Genomic DNA, 19,999 nt, shown 5'->3' on the forward strand with positions numbered 1-19,999 from the left:
GCCCTTGGACAGTACAGATTCAGTTATCTTGTTTCCCTCGACATCTTGTGCTGGAATTTTGTCTATTTTGGGCCTAGCCCAATAGCAGTTTCAGAAATTCCTAATAAATCCTAGAAGCCCACGCAGCTCATTTGTGCAAGGCAAGAGGTGGAACAAAAGTTTAGCCCCACATTGCTAGTTTAGAGGGAGTTGGACCTCTTTATAAGGGAGATTCTTTCCCCACATGTATGAGCATGAGAACAAGAGGGACATCCACGCGCGCTCCTTCTCCGCCGCCTCGCCGCGCCGCAGTCTAAATTTTTGCCACGAACGACGGGTATACGAAAGGTCACGTGGGAGTTGAAACGTTTTCTGTAGTGGACATTAAATTCGAACGGCGCGCCTCTTCGGCCGCTGCCTGTTCGCTTCTTCGCGTCCTTCTCCTGTGCCTATATAAGAGAGGTCGCTCCTCTCCAGAGAGACACAACAGAAGCTCCTCTTCCTCTCGCCACAAAGTTCCGACCACTGCGCTGCTGCTACGTTCTTCCCCATCCCGTCTTGCGGCGTGCACCGCAGGTCGGGACAGTAGGCCTCCGAAACCGCACCTTTTGAGTCCTGTACGGGAGAAGGGTGATAAGGTTTTTGGGGAGCCCTCAGCGCGACTACTGGCCGCTTCATCACGGACGATCCGGTCGCCGACGACTACTTCCCCGACGACGACTTCTTCCCCGACGTCCACGACCTCCTCGACGACATGGCAGGCGAGGACACCGACCCCAAGTCCAACGCTTCTGCTGCTGCTGTCCCGTACGTGTTCTTGTCTTTCCTGTTAAAGGTTCTACCGCAGTTCCTTGTTCTAGTCCTTGTCCTACACATGATAGGTTCTACTTCATATATGCTACTTGCTATACTGTCTGCTTTAGATATGATAGGCTACGGTTCATATACGCAGAAGCTATTTACCTTCTCTCTGTTAGAACACACGAGTTGTTTTATCTCTACTATATTAGTCATGCTTTATCTAGTATTTCTGTTGATAAAATCATTTGGTAAATTGCTCATATTTCCAACAATCCAAAAACCTTATTATAGGCAATTTACCCCAAGTGGTTTTGCTGCTTCCATGAGACCTACTATGTTTGAGGGTATCCACTATAAGAGGTGGCGCGTGAGAGCAGTCTTATGGTTTCAAACCATGAGTTGCTATGACGCCACTCTCGGCAAACCTGAAGGAGAGCTTGATGCTCAACAGGCACAAGCTTTTCAGAAAATGGATACTCTGTTTAAGGATGCTCTCTTGAGTGTTCTTGGTGAGAACATAGTTGATTCTTATGCGTCAATTGATAATGGAAAAGATATGTGGGATGCACTCGAGGCCAAGTTTGGGGTCTCGGATGCTGGCACTGAGCTGTACATCATGAAGCAATTCTATGATTACAGGATGACTGAAGAGCGCTCCGTGGTTGAGCAAGCTCATGAGATACAGTCATTTGCTAGAGAACTTGAGCACTTCAGTTGTATGCTACCGGACAAGTTTGTTGCCGGAGGTATCATCACTAAGCTTCCTCCTTCATGGAGGAACTTTGCTACCTTGCTGAAGCATAAGAGGCAGGAGTTTCCCGTCCCAAATCTTATTGACACTCTTGATGTGGAAGAAAAGGCGAGAGCAAAGGACACACGTGCTCGAGGTATTGAGGGAGGATCTAGTGCCAATGTGGTACAGAAGCAGAACTTCCAGCCCCACAAGTTCAAGAACAAGGGCAAGTTTGATGGAAAAGCAAAGTTTGATGGGAAGAACAAGGCTGTGCAACACATGAATTTCAAGAAGAAGAATGGCAAGAAGAAAGGTGCTTGTCATGTGTGTGGGGATCCTGATCATTGGGCTCCTAGTTGCCCTAATCGCGATGACAAGTGTCATCCTGGGAAAGGCGGCAAGACCGCTAATGTTGTCATTGGAGACACTGACATGAAGGATGCTAGGTATGGTATATTTTCCACTATTCTTTCAGTATGTCATTCTCCTGACTGGTTGATTGACACAGGTGCTAATGTGCATGTATGCGGTGATATTTCCATGTTTTCGTCTTATTAGACCACAGGGACTTCAACCGTGCTGATGGGCAACGGTTCAAGTGCTTCTGTTCATGGTGTTGGCACGGTCGATCTGAAGTTTACTTCGGGGAAGATCGTGCGGCTGAAGAACGTGCATTATGTCCCCTCCGTCAATAAAAATCTTGTTAGCGGATCTCTTCTGTGTAGAGATGGCTACAAGCTTGTCTTTGAGTCGAATAAATTTGTAATATTCAAGTATGGAACCTTTGTTGGTAAAGGCTATGAGTCAGGAGGCTTGTTTCGTTTATCCTTATCAGACGTTTGCAATAAAGTTGTTAATCATATTTGCAACAATAGTGAATCCAATGTGTGGCATTCACGTCTTTGTCATGTTAACTTTGGTTGCATGTCGCGACTAGCGAAGTTAAACTTAATCCCTAGTTTCACCACCGTCAAGGGATCTAAGTGTCAAGTGTGTGTGCAAGCTAAGCAACCTCGTAAGTCTCACACGATTGCGGAAATAAGAAATCTTGCACCACTAGAGCTCATACATTCAGATCTATGTGAAATGAATGGTGTGTTGACAAAAGGTGGAAAGAAATATTTCATGACGTTAATTGATGACTCCACTAGATACTGCCGGGTGTATCTTCTGAAATCTAAGGATGAGGCTTTGAACTTTTTCAAGATCTATAAAGCTGAAGTGGAAAACCAACTTGATCGGAAAATCAAGAGGCTTAGGTCTGACCGTGGTGGAGAGTATTTTTCCAATGAGCTTGATGCTTTTTGTGCGGAACATGGTATAATCCACGAGAGGACGCCTCCCTACTCACCTCAGTCAAATGGGGTGGCCGAAAGAAAGAACCGTACTCTGACTGATTTGGTAAACGCCATGTTAGACACATCGAGTCTCTCCAAGGCATGGTGGGGGGAGGCGATATTGACAGCATGTCATGTCCTGAACCGAGTCCCCACAAAGAACAAAGAGATAACTCCATTCGAGGAATGGGAGAAAAAAGGTTAAAACTCTCTTATCTACGAACATGGGGTTGTTTGGCTAAAGTCAATGCTCAAATTTCAAAGAAGCGGAAGCTTGGACCAAAGACTGTGGATTGTGTTTTCCTGGGATATGCTTTTCATAGCATTGGCTATAGATTTTTGGTTGTAAAATCTGAGGTACCTGACATGCATGTCGGTACGATCATGGAGTCGAATGATGCGACTTTCTTTGAAGATATCTTTCCCATGAAGGATATGGCTACCTCATCTAATCAGGAGATGCCTAGTTCATCGAATCAGGAACCAGTTACAATTACCGAACCTACAATTTTGATGGAACACTTTGAAAGTCCTGTGGAGAAGAACAATGAAGTTCCTATTAGGAGCAAGAGACAGAGGACTGCAAAGTATTTTGGTGATGATTTTCTTGTGTACCTCATAGATGACACTCCCAGTTCTATTTCAGAGGCCTATGCATCTGAAGATGCTGACTACTAGAAGGAAGCGGTTCGTAGCGAGATGGATTCCATCTTGGCGAATGAAACTTGGGAGATAACTGATCGTCCTTATGGGTGCAAACCTATATGATGCAAATGGGTATTCAAGAAGAAGCTTAGGCCTGATGGTACTATTGAAAAGTATAAGGCTCGGCTCGTGGCTAAGGGTTATACCCAAAAGGAAGGTGAAGACTTCTTTGATACTTACTCACCTGTGGCTCGACTGACCACTATTCGAGTTCTACTTTCACTAGCCGCCTCACATGGTCTTCTCGTTCATCAAATAGATGTTAAGACTGCTTTCCTAAATGGAGAGTTGGACGAGGAAATTTATATGGAACAATCAGATGGGTTTGTACTAGATGGTCAGGAAGGGAAAGTGTGCAAGTTGCTGAAGTCTTTGTACGGACTTAAGCAAGCACCCAAACAGTGGCATGAGAAGTTTGATAGAATTTTAACAGCTGCAGGCTTTGTTGTGAACAAAGCTAACAAATGTGTGTACTATCGCCATGGTGGGGGCGAGGGAGTTATCCTGTTCTTGTATGTTGATGACATACTGATTTTCGGAACAAATCTGAATGCTATTAAGGAGGTCAAGGATTTCCTATCTCGTTGTTTTGAGATGAAGGATTTAGGAGTGGCTGATGTCATTCTGAACATCAAGTTGTTGAGAGACGATGATGGTGGGATTACATTGCTTCAATCTCACTATGTGGAAAAGATCTTGAGTCGCTTTGGTTATAGTGACTGCAAGCCCTCTCCAACACCATATGATGCAAGTGTATTACTTCAAAAAAATCGAAGAATTGCTAGAGATCAATTGAAATATTCTCAGATTATTGGCTCGCTTATGTACTTAGCAAGTGCTACAAGACCTGACATCTCTTTTGCTGTTAGCAAACTGAGTCGGTTTGTCTCAAAACCAGGAGATGTGCATTGGAAAGCTCTAGAGAGAGTTTTGCGTTATTTGAAAGGCACTGCAAATTATGGAGTTCACTACACCGGGCATCCAAAGGTGCTTGAAGGGTATAGTGACTCAAACTGGATCTCAGATGCTGATGAGATAAAGGCCACGAGCGGTTATGTATTCACTCATGGAGGTGGCACTGTTTCTTGGAAGTCTTGCAAGCAGACCATCTTAACGAGGTCAACAATGGAAGCAGAACTCAAAACACTAGATACAGCTACGGTCGAAGCAGATTGGCTTCGTCGGCTCTTGAATGACTTATCGGTTGTTGAGAAACCTGTACCGGGTATCCTTATGAACTGCGACAATCAAACTGTGATCACGAAAGTGAGCAGCTCAAAGGATAACATGAAGTCATCAAGACACGTTCAGAGAAGGTTAAAGTCTGTCAGGAAAATGAAAAACTCCAGAGTTATTGCATTGGATTATATCCAAACGTCTAAAAATCTGGCAGATCCTTTTACTAAGGGTCTATCACGTAATGTGATAGATAATGCATCGAGGGAGATGGGTATGAGACCCACAATATGAGTTGTTCACAGTGGTAACCTATTCTTTGTGATCGGAGATCCATTAGATGTGGAAGACAAGCTGTTGGTCAACTGAGAGGAGAGTATCCTTACTATTCATAATACCACTCCATGAAGATGCAATACTCTCCTAATCTGCATGGCAGGTTGATGTATATCTTAATGTGTTCTAAGTGGCTTATTTAAGCAGAGATGTTATCCTGCAGAACATCTTTTGAAGAACACACCTATATGAGTCTGATTGTCAAACGTCGCAATCTATGAGAGTAGGGTTCTCTCTAGTAAACTCATGAAAGGTCACAGAGTATGACGCATAAGCTCCACCTGCGGGGAAGATCCACGGTAGCCACGTATCGGTCAAGCTTTATGTGAAGCTAGATTCGCAGAAAACTTGTAGTTCAAGGCCCAGTCCAGTGTTCAAGTTGCTTACTAGTGTAGCATAGAGTTCTAGGTGGAAGTTCAACTTAACAGTCTCCACTGCAGTACCGGTATATAAAACAGTGTTTTGGAACCAAAGGCAAATTTTTGTGTGCCTCTAAGATCTGGTGGGGGATTGCTGGAATTTTGTCTATTTTGGGCCTAGCCCAATAGCAGTTTCAGAAATTCCTAATAAATCCTAGAGGCCCACGCAACCCATTTGTGCAAGGCAAGAGGTGGAACAAAAGTTTAGTCCCACATTGCTAGTTTAGAGGGAGTTGGACCTCTTTATAAGGGAGGTTCTTTCCCCACATGTATGAGCATAAGAACAAGAGGGACATCCACGCGCACTCCTCCTCCGCCGCCCGCCTCGCCACGCCACACCACGCCTCGCCTCGCCTCGCCTCGTCACGACGCACCGCGGGTTGCGGGAATGAACCGAGCCGAGGCGCGCCTCTTCGGCCGCTGCCTGTTCGCTTCGTCTCCCTTCGTTGCTTCACCTCCCGCCGCAGCCTCTTCGCGTCCTTCTCCTGTGCCTATATAAGAGAGGTCGCTCCTCTCCAGAGAGACACAACAGAAGCTCCTCTTCCTCTCGCCACAAAGTTCCGACCACTGCTCTGCTGCTACGTTCTTCCCCATCCCGTCTTGCGGCGTGCACCGCAGGTCGGGACAGTAGGCCTTCGAAACCGCACCTTTTGAGTCTGTACGGGAGAAGGGTGATAAGGTTTTTGGGGAGCGCTCAACGCGACTACTGGCTGCTTCATCACGGACGATTCGGTGCCGACGACTACTTCCCCGACGACGACTTCTTCCCCGACGTCCATGACCTCCTCGACGACATGGCAGGTGAGGACACTGACCCCAAGTCCAGCACTTCTGCTGCTGCTGTCCCGTACGTGTTCTTGTCTTTCCTGTTAAAGGTTCTACCGCAGTATCTTGTTCTAGTCCTTATCCTACACATGATAGGTTCTACTTCATATATGCTACTTGCTATACTGTCTGCTTTAGATATGATAGGCTACGGTTCATATATGCAGAACCTATTTACCTTCTCTCTGTTAGAATGCATGACTTGTTTTATCTCTACTATATTAGTCATGCTTTATCTAGTATTTCTGTTAATAAAATTATTTGGTAAATCGCTCATATTTCCAACACCTTGTGCTTCTTCCATTCCTGGTATATGCCTGAGCTGTTGCAACACTGCTTCCCACTGCCCTGGGATCGGAGGAGTCCAGCCAGGAGCACTATAGCCAGAGGGTAGCCCCAGTTATATCATACACAATTTTGCTGTATTTGCTCATTTCCCTGTTTTCCTTCACATCGGACAATTCTTTCCTCAAGGCCCTCGAACAGAACAATTGCCCACTTCTTTTTTCATCCAAACGGCCCAACATGTGGATTCCATTTATGCCATCTTTGTTCATGGTGTTAGCATGCCATGCTACTTCTTCGCTCTCAGTGTCCAACACGAGCACAATACGGCTACCATTATTGTCATCTGGTAGGCTCACCCTCACACAGTTGAGAATGGTTTTGGAGCATATGCCTCTGATAATCACCAAATACCTCTTTTTCTTCAGGAGGTGTCGGAGCTTATCAGCGATATTAATGCCTTCATTCAGATGATGTTGTGGTGCACTTTCACATGCTCTATCGTAGATTTCTTGGAGGAGATCTTCTGTGGTGTAATCTGCCGGCATGTTGAACCAAACTACAATTTCAAACTCATAAATCGCATCAGTATGTCCGATGATAGTACATAACAGTGTTTTCTTTCTGACACCACTCTCCCCAAGTATGGAGATAAACATTTGCTGAGGTTGATCTTTATGAAGCAGCATTTTCTCAAGTGTCTTCACATCTTCATCCAAACCCACCGCGTTCTTATAACCATCCCGCCTGTTAATTGAATAGAGTGATTGATGCCAATCGATTAATTAACTTTAGAATGCATAGTGTCAAAGCATGTTAGATGTAGTACGCCACGCGGTCTTCCCCCTGGCGGACGGCGCCAGATCTGCAGGTCTTTCCCTCCCCCTCTCATAGCTCCTTCCACCCCGGCGTTGCTGGTCCTTGGCGGTTGTTCGCACACGAACACGTCACCGTGTACCCTCGACGCCGGGGGTGATGCACCGCAGCTCACGTCGAAGGAGGCCTGCCGGAAGCGCGGTACGCAAGACAATCTGGCAGGCGCTTTTGAGGACCCGAAACCCCACGCGCCCGGGAGGGACCCCGTCTGGACGTGCGGCGGCCATGGGCTGCCCTAGGTCGGTTCGCCCGCCCCTAGAGCCTCGAGGATCGCTGCCCTTCAACACGAAGAACGAACGAAGAACGAGGAAGAAGAAGAACAAGGGAGAAGGAAAAGTAAAGGTAAAAGATGTAGATAGATTTGTTCGATTGTGTGTTGTTTCAATCGGCCGTCACCCCCAACATATATAAGAGGCGGCTGGACTTCCCGTACAAGAAAAGGACTAAAAATTCCGTCCAAAACATCAAAAACCCTAAGCTAACTCGGATAGGAATCTTTGGCAATTTCCGGATCAATCTCGGTCTCACCGATTGGTTTGCTTCGGTCCCACCGAGTGAACGTGGTCAACTTTCTGTAACTTTCTGGATCAATCTCGGTCTTACCGATTAGTTTGCTTCGGTCCTACTGAGTCAACATTGCCAACTCTCTGGTAAATTTTCGGACAAACTCGGTCTCACCGATCAAATCAACTCGGTCGGTCCGAAATGACTCTGCAGCTTTTGTTTCTGACCTTGTTTTGCCTCCACAGGTTGCATACGAACTCGGATTAAGACGATTTTTATATCAAAATCAATCGTTTCGACGAGACGCACAACTTTCATGTTGAAACAGATTCCACCAGAGGCCATATTGATTGAGTTTTATGCCTTTCTTTACTCTGGTGTCAACATGAGCATATCTGAACTTGTCATAACTTTTGAGTCCGAGCTCCGTTTTAGACTATCTTGATATCCATCTTGATCTTCTCGAAGAGAGACATTCCAAGGTGACTTCCAATTATAAGTTTGAATTGTTCTTGATATAACCTATGCTAATTTTATGACTGTGCCAATTTTGAGCGTCAACACATGCCCCCCTGTTTTTCGGCATAGCTAGCGTGCCGAAAAATAACTTGTACCATGTTGGTTCTAAGGACGATGTAAACACTCCATCGTCCATTCTGCATCTTCTTAGGACGGTAAGTATATATCGTCCATTACTATGTAAACTTCATTCAAAGCACATATAGCCGAAATAAACAAATGAAATGACAAATCAAGTATTTCGGCCCTTTGGATCAGCAACAAACTTGTAGCTAATCAAATGTATAGTGATTTGGCAATACCCTTTCATGATGTAAGAAATTATATTGCATCCATGGATTATAATAAGTCCATTGAGGGTAACCAATCATACCTGATGACGAATTCCATGACATAGGCATCAATGACATAGTTGAAGAATATGGATAATGTGTGGAACGAAGATGTTGAAACCTTCGGCTTGGTCCTTCATAGTTTTCACTCTTTTCCTTCTTCATCTTTGCCGCACGTCGTGTAATGGATGCTTTCACATAATTCTTATTTTGAACACTTCCTTTGGGAACCCATGCCATGTTCCTTTCTTCAAGTTCATGTGCACTAAGTTTTTGTAGTTCCCTCTTTTGCCAATAGGATAAGACGAGTGGGCATCTCAGCTGTGATTCTGTTTTGACCAATGGCAATTCCTTTTTGGCCTTGTGCACTCTCAACTTATTTTCTTTAGATTTGGCACTTCGACTCTCAATAATTGGTTGCTTTGTCTCATTGTCTTTAGTAGCCAATGTCAACACATTAATTGGCTCTTTTTCATTTGAGATCAAATCTGAAGTTGCACTCTTACGACCATCTCTTTTAACACGGTAAACTTGCTTGACCACCTCTTTCTTCTTCCTTGAGCTCTAGACCAATTTCTTATGACTGAAGCGGTCTTTAACATGTGATTGTTCAAATGTTGATCTTCTCAGAGTTGCATAATATTGGTGAGATGATCTAAAATAAGATGGAGAATGCGCCCTTGTATCATACCTGTCCCATGATGGATATGGATCTATATGAGCATAGGGAGGCATCCACGACATTGGTATTGGTGGCTTAAAATAAGGATATGAATATGTTGCATTAAAATTCTCACTTTGCCAATACCAATCCTCATATTTGCGCCTTGGGGGTGATCTTGATTTCTTTCCAGGATTGGGCCGACAAGCATTCTTCTCATCACACTTCTTTTGATATTTATCCAATAGTTCAGCAAAGGCGATTTTTGATCTCTTATACTTGTGCTTATTTCGGCCTTTGTTTTCTTTTGATTTGCTTTCGTCGATCATTGGATTTGCTTGGTGCCCCCCAGTCTTTGGCGTCTTCATTGTAGTTTCGATGGAATTCTCGCCCTCAAGATTATGTTCATTATGCTCTTCAACAACTTGATTACTTGAAAGCTCAATCCCATCACCTGTAGTTTTTACCTTCTCTTTAAATGGATCGGCTTGAAGCAGCCGATGCAAAAACCTTTTGCCATCAGGACCAATTCGAATAGACCCATCATCTGTTGGTATCTCAACAAATTTTAATCGTCCTTTATCAATGGCCGATTTAACTATTTGACGGAACATCTTGCAATCCTCAAAATTATGCTTGGATGAATCATGCAACTTACAATACATTCGTCCCTGGACAGATGGCTCAACATGGTGGTCAAGAATTCTAATATAATTATTTCTCAACAATAAATCAAATATTTGATCACACATGCTTGAACTGAAGGTAAACTTTTTATTCTCTAGCCGATCTTGTTGTGAGAACGGCTTTGGAGTTAAGCAAATGAATGATTCAGATTTTGCATCACCCCATTCAGCTATGCATTGTGTTTTTCACTCTACCTCCGATGTCTTTGGATAAGAAACTATACTGGCATCGGTTTGCTCAAAAGATTTTAACCTTGGCTTTAAATTTCTGAAACAAAAATAGTTAAAACATACATGTCTCAATTGAGACCAAGTGTAAGCCAAGTAAGAAATAAGCAAAGCTACCCAATTAGATATGAGCTTTAGATAAAGCAACGGGGAAAGCCTTGGCTGCAATAATTTTTCGCTATCGGTCTTTCTGAATGGCACAATGGGTTGACCGATATGCTCAATAACAATTTTGTTGCTAACAAGTAAATAACCCTTCTTCATTGGTCTTTCAAAATTACTTATGAGGATTTTTCTAATAGATGCATCAACTATGAAGTTGCGACCAAATCTGGAAATAGGAAAATTACTTGCTAGGCATACTTTTTCAAATTTGTTGGGAGAGCATGATGGTGGTGTGACTTGAACAATATCTTGATCTATCTTTGGATGGCTCCCCAACGCCTTATCATCATCTTTTTCTTGATTCCATGCAACATTACTTTGAAGATCCTTGTCAGCCGAACTTTGTTCAGCTACTTGCTCTTGTCCTAGAGGCTTGTCAATTTCTACGGCACGAAACTCATAGGGCAGGAAGTAGGTTCCGCTAACTTCAGAAAAATCAAGCACCGCTGTTTTCCTACGCTTGCCATGCCCTTTCTCAATAATGCTTGCTTCTTTGGATTTGATGGACTCAGAATATATACTACTTGATTCGGCTTTTTCAATAACTGGATTTTCTTTGTTACCCGAATCAATATCTTTATCTTTTTGAATTTGCAAGGCTTCTCGCTCTTGTCTAATTTTAGCCCACATCTCAGCTTGGCGAGCTTTGAACCTTTTCATCTCAATTTCCATCCACTCCTCATGAAATTGCCCCCCAATACTTTCAGACTTTTCCGGCAATGAGGTGCCGAAACTTTGCAATTGTTTAGGGGGTACACTAGATGGTACAACACTGGGCGACTGCATCATTTGCACAACTCTAGCTTTTACTGCAGCAAAATCATGAGGCTTCCCTCCTTCTATTAGTTCCTGTTGAATGGAGTTGCACAAATCCCAAGAGAATGTAAGCTTGTTCTCAACCACCCAGTCTGGATATGGTTGCCCCCCGATGCTTTTAGACTCTTTCGGCAATGAGATGTTGCCGAAATTCTGTAATTGTGTAGGGGGTACATGATATGCCACGGTAGTAGGTGAAGGCATTTGTGCTCCTGCAGAAGTTTCACTTATTCGGCCATGACCATGAAGGTGCGGAGCCGAATTATGGACATCAACAGTTGCGTATGGTGCCAAAAAATTAGTAGCATTAGGTGTAGCATATGATGTTTGAGGGTAATTGGCCAAATAACTAGTAGCAACATGGCCAATTCCCCTATCCACCGGCACGTTTGGATTCACATACTGCAAATTAGTTGCCGATGAATAAAAAGGTGAAACACTCTCTTCTATGCTATTGGAAATTTTAACATCAGGTGTTACAAATCGATTAACCGAACCCATCATGTTGTTCATCAGCATATGGATTTGTGGGGTTGCCGATGCATGAGAGTTGGGATACATATGTTGCATGTTGCTAGAATTATATGAAATAGAATCATGGAGATTTTGTTGCATCGGCCCTTGCACATAATTAGATGCATGATTGATAAATATAGGGCTAGCCGATACATTATGCTCATTAGATGATCTAGCAACAACATACGCATTATTTGCATCTACATATGTGAATTGGGTATTCATATTACCTTTGTAGATTGCAAACCCTACATGACGATCTCTTCATAGCAAGAACGGGCCGGAGACCGTTCAAAGTTTGGTCCCCAGCGAAGTCGCCAAAAAGTGTGTTCGCACACGAACACGTCACCGTGTACCCTCGATAATCACCAAATACCTCTTTTTCTTCAGGAGGTGTCGGAGCTTATCAGCGATATTAATGCCTTCATTCAGATGATGTTGTGGTGCACTTTCACATGCTCTATCGTAGATTTCTTGGAGGAGATCTTCTGTGGTGTAATCTGCCGGCATGTTGAACCAAACTACAATTTCAAACTCATAAATCGCATCAGTATGTCCGATGATAGTACATAACAGTGTTTTCTTTCTGACACCACTCTCCCCAAGTATGGAGACAAACATTTGCTGAGGTTGATCTTTATGAAGCAGCATTTTCTCAAGTGTCTTCACATCTTCATCCAAACCCACCGCGTTCTTATAACCATCCCGCCTGTTAATTGAATAGAGTGATTGATGCCAATCGATTAATTAACTTTAGAATGCATAGTGTCAAAGCATGTTAGATGTAGTACGCCACGCGGTCTTCCCCCTGGCGGACGGCGCCAGATCTGCAGGTCTTTCCCTCCCCCTCTCATAGCTCCTTCCACCCCGGCGTTGCTGGTCCTTGGCGGTTGTTCGCACACGAACACGTCACCGTGTACCCTCGACGCCGGGGGTGATGCACCGCAGCTCACGTCGAAGGAGGCCTGCCGGAAGCGCGGTACGCAAGACAATCTGGCAGGCGCTTTTGAGGACCCGAAACCCCACGCGCCCGGGAGGGACCCCGTCTGGACGTGCGGCGGCCATGGGCTGCCCTAGGTCGGTTCGCCCGCCCCTAGAGCCTCGAGGATCACTGCCCTTCAACACGAAGAACGAACGAAGAACGAGGAAGAAGAAGAACAAGGGAGAAGGAAAAGTAAAGGTAAAAGATGTAGATAGATTTGTTCGATTGTGTGTTGTTTCAATCGGCCGTCACCCCCAACATATATAAGAGGCGGCTGGACTTCCCGTACAAGAAAAGGACTAAAAATTCCGTCCAAAACATCAAAAACCCTAAGCTAACTCGGATAGGAATCTTTGGCAATTTCCGGATCAATCTCGGTCTCACCGATTGGTTTGCTTCGGTCCCACCGAGTGAACGTGGTCAACTTTCTGTAACTTTCTGGATCAATCTCGGTCTTACCGATTAGTTTGCTTCGGTCCTACCGAGTCAACATTGCCAACTCTCTGGTAAATTTTCGGACAAACTCGGTCTCACCGATCAAATCAACTCGGTCGGTCCGAAATGACTCTGCAGCTTTTGTTTCTGACCTTGTTTTGCCTCCACAGGTTGCATACGAACTCGGATTAAGACGATTTTTATATCAAAATCAATCGTTTCGACGAGACGCACAACTTTCATGTTGAAACAGATTCCACCAGAGGCCATATTGATTGAGTTTTATGCCTTTCTTTACTCTGGTGTCAACATGAGCATATCTGAACTTGTCATAACTTTTGAGTCCGAGCTCCGTTTTAGACTATCTTGATATCCATCTTGATCTTCTCGAAGAGAGACATTCCAAGGTGACTTCCAATCATAAGTTTGAATTGCTCTTGATATAACCTATGCTAATTTTATGACTGTGCCAATTTTGAGCGTCAACAGCGGTCCCTAGTCGCCGGATCTGGTGCGTTTGGGGTGCAGGAGTGGCGGCAGTCCGGGAGAAATCCTTGGGCGGTGTGGCCCGGCCACGACGGCGACGACATCAACTGTTACCGTGCCCCTCCCTGGAGGCTCCGTCGAGGTTCTGTTCCCCTCTCCCCCCTCTCGCCCCGGGTGAAAACCTCATCCTTTTGGATGGGATGGCAGCGGCACTCTCCGCCGTTACCTTCCTGGAGGTGCCGCTCTGGTGGTTCGAGAGATGCAAGGGCGTTCTGATTTGGGGATTGGGGGATCGACGGTCGCGTGGTCCGATTTTATCGTTCTGCGCTTCCTTCCTCAGCACCTTCCATCTTGATAGCTTCATCCCTTCGTGTGTGGCTCTAGGTGTATGGGCGAGGATCTTCCAAGGCGAGCTCGACTCAGCTGGGGGCGGGGTTGAGTATCTCTCAAGGTTGTTCGTGGCTGCCATCTTATCTGGCTCTAGGGTGAGCTTCCTCATCTTCCGACGGTACGACGTCCTTCGAGCCAGGACGAGGGGCAGGGGTCCTCTTCGGAGATGGTTTTGGGTAGGTTGTTGCAGCTCACCACTCCTGATGCAGATGAGGGCATGCTCCCTGCCTATGATGGGTCTCATCTTGTTAGTGCTTCCGCTCCACTTATGGTGCTCATCCCGCGGCTGGGGACATCATCGACATCAAGCCAAACTTTGTTGTCCATTATGTTGTAGTGTTTGGTGTTGTTGAGGTTTGTGAGTTGTCTAGTAGCACCATGTATCTGCCGTCCTTTTCTTTTCCTCTTGTAAGGTGCTGTCCGATGTAACTCCTGGCCGGTTGGTGGCTTTGTTAATTCAAAACCGGGCTCTCTCTCGAGCCTTCATTCTAAAAAAAAAGTACGCCACATCAATACATTTGTCCTCTACAAAACTTTTGATAAACAATTATAATTTTTGCATAGCAGTAGCTTGATTTACTATGACGGTTATACAACTCCCTTCGTTAGGCTATGTAAGACCCCTCGTATTTGGGTCAAACTTTAACCATGAATTTGAGTAGCAAAATATAAGCTATATGATACAAAAAGTATACTATTAGATTCGTACTCGAAGGAAGTTTCCAATGTTGTAATTTTTGTTACATATAACTCGCATATTATTAGTCAAATTCATGATAAAAGTTTGATTCAAAATACGAGGGGGCCTTACATACCCGAATGGAAGTAGCAGCTTACACTTGTTGTTTTACAATAGTGCTTTAGGACTTATATTTATAGGAAAACCGGTGGCCATGGCTTTCACGAGTCTGCAAAATATATAAATATGGGATTCCATGGGTATTCTTGTTTTGAGTGGCGGGCACTACTACAGATCAGGTCTAACAAGACCCTCATTGGAGGCGGTCAGCCAAAACTCATTTCTGAAACAATTTCCACACACGCATGCCCAATTGTGTGTATTTGGGAAGAGGTGGGCCAAAAAGACTAGTGCGCCCAGAGCGGCAGGCGCAACTGCTGACAAACACTCAGCCCCAAAGACCCATATGCGATGTGAGGTGTCACATTGCTAACACATACTATTGAGTGTGCAGGTTTTAAGTTCGCTCATTGCTAACCCTTATCACTCTCTCCAGATATGAACGAGACAACTGCGGCCTCTCTCTCTCGGACCCATCGCCGCCCCTCCACCTTTCGGTCGCCGCTCCCCTCTACACGCTCGACCCCCCTTGCCCGCTACTCCTCCATCATGGTAGTCTATTCTTCTCTTCTCTCCACCTCTTGGTCCCTGCCCTCCCACCTCTTAGCCATGCGCCGATGGATCTCGACCACGACATGGAAGCACTGTACCGCCTGATGGATCTCACCGAGATGGTGTGGAAACTAAAGATCTGCCTAATGTCGACTGCTAGGTACCTTCCTTGGCGCAAGAAATAAGCACTGGAATCCTTCAACGGCTACGTGGTTTTCTTTTTCATTATCTGTTGTATTTTTCTTCTAATTGTGTATTATTTGATCGTGATGCGCATCCCTCTTTAGATCCGCCGCCAGGAAAAAAAAGTGTCCTCTGTTAGAAGGGAGAGAGAGATTTGGTGGAATCGTTGTTTTTTGTATTGCTTGAGCCTCGTGGGCATATATATAGGAGTACAATCATCTACTTGGAGTACAAGACAAGCCAGAACAAATCCTAGTCTATCTCGTCTTTTCTAATAAACATTATACTCAACATCCCCCCACAGTCACAACGGTAGCGACGCAGACGGTGAGACTGGAGAAGAATCCGAAGGCAAGCCAGCCGACGGACACCCCCCCACAGTCGTAACGGTCGACGCATCACGGAGTCGTGGCTGGAGTGGAAACCAACGAGGTTGCTCAAGCAGGCGGTAGCCCTTTGTGCCGTTTGTCGATGTAGCTGAGAGCGTGGGTGGTGGAGCCGTGGTCGAGGTAGCCGTGCGAAAAATGCCGTGGTCGATGTCGAGTCGGGGTGGCCGGTGTCGAGAAAGTCACCGTGGAGCCGCAGGCGCAAGGGAGCGCCGAGTTAGCATGGGCGCGGTAGTGTCGAAGTAGTGGTGCGCCGGGAAGAAGATGTGGTTGACGACGCGTCGCGGCGGGTTTGCCAAGCCCGGGGACACATCATGGATGAAGGCACGCACCGGTGTTGCCAGCACCGGGCATGCGTAGACGGACGAAGACGAAGTTGACAAAGCGCCGCACCAGGCTTGCCAGGCCCGGGGACACGTCGTGGACGAAGGCACGCGGCGGTGTTGCCAGCACCGGGCATGCGTAGACTGGGACCTGCACGAGCTGTACGTCATGTCGAAGAGGTCGGAGAGACCATCAGAGAAGGACTTGACGACGGTTGCAGCGCCAATCGGCGCGGGGCCAATGTCGCCCACGATTGTCGGAGTAGATGAAGCGGTCGGGGTAGATGACAGCGACGTTGGCGATGAGCTGGTGCTGGACGAAGACGAAGGGGTTGGACGGGCAACAGCGGCGGCGGCAGCCAAAGAAGAGCGGCAGCGGCGGCCTGACGGCGGCGGCGGCGGCTTGGTTAGGAGTGCGGCAGCGGTGCTCGAAGTAGGTGAAGATCCCTGATAGCGTGACGATGACCGGCGCGGACGGTGGCGTTCCCCCGCCAAGGAATACGGCGCGGCGCATACCACGGGAAGTCGACGCGCAGTGACGGCGGAGCGGACCGCGGGCCGCGACGCTACGACCCGAAGGGGCGACGCAGTGGCGGTAGGCGGGTCGGGGCGACAGCGGGAAGACCTCTGGGCGGCGGTGGGGACCGCGAGCTGCGGCGCTGCGGCCCGAAGGGGCGACACAACGGTGGTTCGCGAGTCGGTGCAACCGCGGGGACGGCCTCGGGGCGGCAGCGAGGAGCGCGTATCGCGACACTATGGCCCGAAGGGGCGACGCAGCGGCGACGCATGAGTCGATGCAGCCGCAAGGAGAACCACGGGGCGGCGGCGCTGCGGCCCGACGGGGCGACGAAGCGGCAGCCCGATGCTCGATCGGTGGAGAGGCGCGCTGAACTCGGGGATGATCTTCATGGGACCTGCGGAGGCGCGCGTAACCGACGGGCCAGGTCAGTCGCGCGGCGTAGATGAGGTGGATCACGGCGGCGAGCGGGTGATCAAGCCGATCGCGCGCGAGGTCGGGGACGCTGCTCGGTGGAGGCGTGGTGGTGGTGGAGTCCGAGATGAAGCCGGCGACGACGGACGGCGTGGGACGTCGTGTGGACTAGCTTGTCAACACTAGCACCCGGGCTGCCAAAGCAACGCCGGCACACGGGCAGCGAGGCCCGAGCGACCAACGGAGCAGCGGTGCCCGAGTTAAGGCAACCGGCACAGCCGTCCCAACGCAGCCGAGGACGATGCCGGCGAGGTAGACCGCCGGGCCGCTGTGCAGATGCGGCGGAGGTGGGTGATGTGGATCGATGGGCAGGCAGGCGCGCGAGCGACGGCTATGATTGGCCGTCGCATGGCGCGAGGCCGCCGGGTCGGGGCGATGCAGGTGTCCCGGTCGAAGCAGGGCGGTGACGGCCGGCGCAGGGCGACGGGCGGACCGACGCACGGACGGCGGCTGGCCTTGACGGGCCGCCTCGGCGCGCGTGGCTGCCGGGTCAGAGGAGAGGCCGGCTGGTTGCGTCAGGGTCAGAGTAGAGGCGCTCAGGGTTGACGGCGGCGGTGGGCGACGCAAACTGATCAAGAATAGATCGAAAAACCAAAAAGAAACCGCGCGATCAAGATGACCGGCGGGAGAGAGAAAACTCCGGAGCAAGGCTCGGGAAAAAGACTCTCTAGGGCAACCGATCAACACGATCGGCGGACGAACCCAAGGTACGGATGGCGCGGCCCCCGGTGGTGGTCATGGAGGCCGACCGCCACGGGGGTGGCTCGCGGGTGCGGAAGCGGCGGTGGCTAGGGTTTAGGATCGACTTGTGATAGATACCATATTAGAAGGGAGAGAGATTTGGTGGAATCATTGTTTTTTTATTGCTTGAGCCTCGTGAGCATATATATAGGAATACAATCATCTACTTGAAGTACAAGACAAGTCATCTATTTGGAGTACAAGACAAGCCAGAACAAATTCTAATCTATCTCGTCTTTTCTAATAAACATTATACTGGAATCGACCACAAAGAAAACAAGAGTCCGTAGATCTACCGTGAGGAGACCGTGCTAAAATACTACTCCCTTCGTGCTTAAATATAAGTTTTTTTAGACATTTTAAATGGAATACAACATAGATGTATGTAGATATATTTTAAAGTGTAAATTCACTTATTTTGCTTCATATGTAGTCATTTATTGAAATCTCTAAAAAAACTTATATTTGGGAACGAAGCGAGTAGTTGCTAAACGGAGTCATGAAGAACCAAGTTCCTAAAAAGGAAGGCCATTCTTCGATGCTGAACTGAACGCTCCTCTAGTAGATCACCTTAACAATTGAGTGGTCTGGAAGGTGGCAACAACTGAATTCTCTATGTATTATCTTGGTTCATATATGAATGTGATCTATTATTTTATCTTTTGAATGACTTGGTGTGTAAATAGTTTTTCTCGTTGTTGCTTTCTATTTGCTTGTTGAAGAAAACCAAAAATTTCAAAAATATTTTATATGTTTCTTTAAAATTCTTTTCTTTTATTCGAGTTGTACCGAGGAGAAGACCACAATGAAAATATTGAGTGGCTCTCATATGAATAATTGTTGAACTAATAAAGAGCCCATTTTACCTTGTCTTCTCCTGTTGAATAAAATATTTGCAGATTGCAGCTTAGTCCATGACACTCTTGCACTATTATTATTTTCATATCATTCGGTCGTGCAAGTGAAAGACAATAATGACGACATTCGATGAACTGGCTGTGGCAAAGAGAAACTGGTATGAACTCAACTTGTCCTGTCTGTGTAAATATGTTTAACCTAGTGATCATGATTCAGCCCATTATGATTAAACATGTTTGTAATGACAATTAGAGATTATAGTTTCTCATGCCATGCATAAGTAGCTCGGAGTTGATAATGATTTATCTTGGATATCAACATAGCATTAAAATGACTGTGATGTAGTATGATGATATGGTATCCTCCTCTGAATGTTCGAACGGCTTGACTTGATACATGTTCATGCATGTAGTTGTATCAAAACCAACATAGCCTCTATAATGTTTATGTTCATGGTGTCCATATCCTACTCATGCTAGTGTCCAATGTTACTTATGCATAATGCATGGTTATGATCGTTGTTGCTCTCTAGCTGGCCGCTTCCCAATCTTAATTGCTAGCCTTCGCCTGTACTAAGTGGGGATTCTGCTTGTACATCAAAAACCTTGAACCCAAACTTATTCCAGATAAGTCCACCATACCTACCTATATACGGTATTACCCTGCCGTCCTAAGTAAATTTGCATGTGCCACTTCTAAAAACTTCTAAAAATTATCCGTTTTGTGTGCCTGGATCGTTCATGAAACGACAGGAGCGTTGGGGAACGTAGTAATTTTAAAAATTTTCCTACGCACACGCAAGATCATGTGATGCATAGCAACGAGAGGGGGAGTATGATCTACATACCTAGTAGATCGACAACGGAAGCGTTTGGTTGATGTAGTCGTACGTCTTCACGATCCGACCGATCAAGCACCGAAACTACGGCACCTCCGAGTTCTAGCACACGTTCAGCTCGATGACGATCCCCGGA

At 46.6% G+C, this 19,999-nt stretch overlaps 1 pseudogene; it reads right to left on the reverse strand.

Moving 5' to 3' along the window:
* LOC119283806 overlaps nt 1-7,348 on the reverse strand; it is an 8,981-nt pseudogene extending 1,633 nt beyond the window's left edge.
* Nucleotides 7,349-19,999: the final 12,651 nt, after the last annotated feature.

Source organism: Triticum dicoccoides, chromosome 4A, assembly GCF_002162155.2.
Source record: "Triticum dicoccoides isolate Atlit2015 ecotype Zavitan chromosome 4A, WEW_v2.0, whole genome shotgun sequence".
Classification (NCBI taxonomy): domain Eukaryota; kingdom Viridiplantae; phylum Streptophyta; class Magnoliopsida; order Poales; family Poaceae; genus Triticum; species Triticum dicoccoides.